The sequence below is a fragment of the Gossypium hirsutum genome, chromosome D03 (genome assembly GCF_007990345.1).
Source record: "Gossypium hirsutum isolate 1008001.06 chromosome D03, Gossypium_hirsutum_v2.1, whole genome shotgun sequence".
Classification (NCBI taxonomy): Eukaryota; Viridiplantae; Streptophyta; class Magnoliopsida; order Malvales; family Malvaceae; genus Gossypium; species Gossypium hirsutum.
This window is the reverse complement of record NC_053439.1, coordinates 41,820,216-41,825,018: the sequence shown is the minus strand read 5'-3', so window position 1 is coordinate 41,825,018 and position 4,803 is coordinate 41,820,216. Positions and strand designations below refer to the sequence as shown.

The following is a 4,803-nucleotide window of genomic DNA, read 5'->3' as shown; positions in this document are numbered from 1 at the left end:
GATTCATGCTTATAATGTTTGTGCCTCAATCGATCATGTTTTCAATTAAAATCAAGTCTGTATTTCGTTCATACGTGATTGAAATGCACCTGAATTAGCTGAACGATCCTAACTAGAAGACGGTTAATGGACGCATAATTGAATGTTCAATTTAGATCCTAACACGATTAAATTGTAGGTTGCATAACAACTCTAACTAAGCTCTGTTATCTGCATAGTTTTTAGATTTGTGTGATTAAATTGTTTCAAACCTAACACGTCTCTGTTACCTCACATGAATGCTAAGAAACCCTTAGTAAATAAGGATCAGTAAAATGCGTATTTACTAAGTAAAGGATTCCGAAAGGACCTAATGTGGTTTTCAAACTCATGAAAGATCGAGTTTCCATGGAATGTTTTTCCGAATGTTACTAAGCATGTTGATAATAAATTAAGTTTAATTAAAGTAATTTTACTAGTTTATTTATGTTATAATTGTTGCAAATTGTGTTTAATTTTACTAAAATCTATTTCAATCATATAGTTTGCATACTTAGGATAATTGGCATTAGGGATCATTGCATTTAGTTTAATATATTTTAATCACCACTTCTCAACTATATTGTGTTTTTATTTACCAAATTGTTATTATAATTTTACAAATTAAGTGACTTAGCACAAATACAATCCCTATGGAGACGATTACTCGATACTTATTTATTAATTGATAACGACTGTGTACACTTGCACAAACCTAAGTGTTACAAGTTTTTGGCATCGTTGCTGGGGATTGTCCACTGTTGCCATAGTCATTTTTTTCTTGAAATTATTTATTTTCAATTTGATTTATTTCTAACATTACTAACTTATTATTTTTAATATTTGTGATTTTTTTTCAAGTGTTTATGAGCATAGATCGAATTATCGGTTTACTTCCTGTAGACCCTGAAATTGAGCGAACTTTCAGACAAAGAAGATGTGAATGAACAACTCAAAGACAAGTCGAGATGGACCTTGGAAATCATAATCAAGACCAAGGTAATGAAGCCGATTATGTACGAAATCCTATCCTCATTGCCGATGATAGGGATCGATGCATCAGACATTATGCTGTGCCACTTTCTAGTGAGTTAAACCCAGGAATTAGAAGGCCAGATATTGAGGCAGCCTAGTTTGAATTGAAACCAGTGATGTTTCAAATGCTACAAACGGTGGGCCAATTTAGTGGTATGGCCACGGAAGATCCACATCTCCACATTCGATTGTTTATGGAGGTGAGCGATTCATTTAAGATAGCTGGTGTGACTAAAGACGCACTAAAGTTGAAGTTGTTTTCATACTCGTTGCGAGATCGAGCATGAGCATGGCTCAATTCATTGCCACCAAGTTCCATATCTATATGGCAAGAATTAGCAGAGAGATTTTTGGTTAAGTATTTCCCACCTAGCAAAAACGATAAGTTAAGGAACGAGATCACAACTTTCCAACAATTAGATGACGAGTCTTTGTATGAGGCTTGGGAGCGATTCAAGGAGTTACTTCGTAAGTGTCCCCATCATGGGATTCCTCACTTTATCCTGTTGGAGACATTCTATAATGGTCTCTATGCACATACAAGATTGATGGTAGATGCTTCCGCGAATGGTGCAATTTTGTCTAAGTATTATAATGAGGCTTATGAGATCATCGAGAGGATCACAAGGAATAACTATCAATGGCCAACAAATCAAACAGCTTCAGGAAGATGTGTAGCCGGATTTCATGAAGTTGACTCCCTCACTTCGTTATCAGCTCAGGTATCGTCTATTTTTTCTATGTTAAAATGGTTAACCGCTAATAGTACTAATAATTTTGTAGCTCAGCCAGCAAGTCCGTTTGAAACAGTTTCTTGTGTGTATTGTGGGGAAGGTCATTCTTTTGAGAATTGTCCATCAAATCTCGAGTTAGTGTACTATGTGGGGAACCAATATCAAAATAGGAGTAGACAAGGACCCCAGTCCAACTTCTACAATCCTTCATGGTATAATCATCCTAACTTTTCTTAGAGCAACCCAGGAAATGGATCGAACAACAACTTATTACAGCAAAGACCCAACCAATCTTAAGGGTTTAATCAGCAAGCTCCAAAACCTCCTCAAGTTGAGGCATCAAACAATGCGGAGAACTTGTTGAAAGATTACATGGCAAAGAATGCTGCTTTGATCCAAAGCCAAGCAGCAACACTGAAAAATTTGGAAAACCAAATGGGTTAGTTAGCTACGGAGATATGTAATAGACCGCAAGGAACCTTGCCGAGCGATACTGAGAATCCAAAAAATTTGGGTAAAGAACATATCAAGGTAGTGGCATTGCGAAGTGGTAAAATTTTAAAACCCTGATTGATTGATGTCGAAGATAAGCCCGTTGAGAAGAATCAACCAGCTGTCGAAGTTTCTATAGTGAATTCAGATATTTTAACTTCTTCTTTGGATGCAAATTTACCTAGTCAGAAAAGTTGTCGGGTTCAACCGAAAGTTCCATGACCTCCATATCTGCAAAGATTGAATCCAAACAAGTAAAAATAGGAGGTGCAATGTACGAAATTTTGGATGTTCTGAAGCAGTTACACATCAATATTCCGTTGGTGGAGGCTTTAGAACAAATGCTGAATTATGTGAAGTTTATGAAGGATATACTGTCCAAGAAGAAACGATTGAGTGAGTATGAGACTGTTGCCTTGACAAAGGAGTGCAGTGTGTTCTTGCAGAACAAACTGCCACCGAAATTGAAAGACCCAGGAAGCTTTACTATACGCTGTAACATTGGTGAATCTTATTGTGGTAAAGCTTTGTGTGTCTTAGGAGCGAGTATCAACTTAATGCCTAAGTCTATCTTTAAGATTTTAGGGATAGGTGAAGTAAGACCTATAACCATGACGCTTCAGCTAGCGGATCGATCTTTAGCATATCCCGAAGGAAAGATCGAGGATGTTTTGGTAAGAGTCGATAAGTTTATTTTTCCTTTTGATTTCATTATCTTAGATTTTGAAGCAGACAAGAAAGTGCCGATCATCCTTGGGAGACCTTTCTTAGCCACGAGAAGAACGTTAATTGATATGCAGAAAGGAGAACTCACCATGCAAATTCAAAACGATCAGGTAACCTTGAACATTCTTAAAGCGATGAAAACATGACTTTGATGGAAGCCATTGGAGATAGTAACTTTGGTTTCTATGGAAAGCAATTTTGAAGAAGATCCATTGGAGAAAGCCTTAGATCTTGACCTTTTGGAGGAGGAAAAAGGTGAAGAAAAGATGAATTTGATGGAAGCCAATCTGAGAAATTTTATTCAATCCACACGGTTTGAACCGTTGGAGTTGGAAGTTAGAGTTTTTTTGCAACCCAAGTTGTCAATTGAAGAACCACCTAAACTCGAACTAAATGTACTTCCTTCCCATTTAAAATACGTTTATTTAGGTGATTGTTCTACTTTTCCTGTGATTACTTCAAAAAAATAGACGAAAGATCAAGAGGAGCAACTAATTGTTGTTCTAAAGAAATTTAAGAAAGCAATTGGTTGGACTATAGCTAATATTCGAGGTATAAGCCCTTCTTTTTGCATGCATAAAATCATTTTAGAAGAAGGTGAAAGAGCTCAAATTGATGGGCAAAGGAGGCTCAATACTATTATGAAAGAAGGTGTGAGAAAGGAATTAATCAAATGGTTAGATACAGGAATCATCTATCCTATTTCAGATAGTTCGTGGGTAAGTCCGGTGTAGTGTGTGCTGAAGAAAAGTGGAATCACGATTGTTGAAAATGAGCGTAACGAGTTAATTCCAACGAGAACTGTTACCGATTGGAGAATTTGTATTGATTACAGAAAGTTGAACAAAGCCACTCGGAAGGACCATTTTTCGTTGCCTTTTATGGATCATATGTTAGATCGACTGGTAGGTAATGAATTCTGTTGTTTTTAAGATGTCTATTCGGGATATAACCAAATAGTTGTAGCCCCAGAAGACCAACAGAAAACAACCTTTACTTGTCCATACAGTACGTTTACTTTTAGGAGAATGCCTTTTGGTTTATGTAATGCACCTACAACTTTTCAACGATGTATGATAGCAATATTTACTGATATGGTTGAAAATTTTGTTGAGGTTTTCATGGATGATTTTTCTATTTTTTGGTAACACTTATGATATTTGTTTGAGTAATTTGGCTAAGGTACTGAAGAGATGCGAAGAGACGAATCTTGTCCTTAATTGGGAAAAATGCCATTTTATGGTCAATGAAGGGCTTGTCTTAGGTCATAAGATCTCAAAGAAAGGAATTGAAGTCGGTAAAGAAAATGTAGACGTAATTGAAAGATTACTGGCCCCAATAAATGTAAAAGGAGTTAGAAGTTTCTTAGGCCATGCCGGTTTTTATCGAAGGTTTATCAAAGGTGTCTCAAAAATTTCTAAACCGTTATGTTTGTTGATAGAGAAAGATACAGTGTTTGATTTCAACAAAGCATGTTTGGAAGCTTTTGAAGAGCTAAAGAAGCGGTTAATCTCAGCCCCAATAATCATTACACCTGATTGGAACTCACCTTTTGAGTTGATGTGTAATGCAAGTGACTATGTCGTTGGAGCTGTGATGGGTCAAAAAAGAAATAAAGTGTTTCACCCTATTTATTAGGCAAGTAGAACTTTGACGGGAGCCCAATGCAATTATACGGTAACCAAAAAATAACTCTTCGCTATAGTTTTTACTTTTGACAAATTCCGCTCATATCTTATAGGTACTAAAGTTACAATATTTACTGACCATGCGGCCATTAAATACTTGCTCATGAAGA

General features: G+C 36.3%; 1 non-coding gene across 1 annotated transcript; it reads right to left on the bottom strand.

Moving 5' to 3' along the window:
• Nucleotides 1-1,436: 1,436 nt before the first annotated feature.
• On the bottom strand, nucleotides 1,437-1,543 carry LOC121215647 (small nucleolar RNA R71). The gene has a single exon (XR_005911623.1). It is a non-coding gene; the product is annotated as a small nucleolar RNA R71 (small nucleolar RNA).
• Between the last annotated feature and the right edge of the window lie 3,260 nt (nucleotides 1,544-4,803).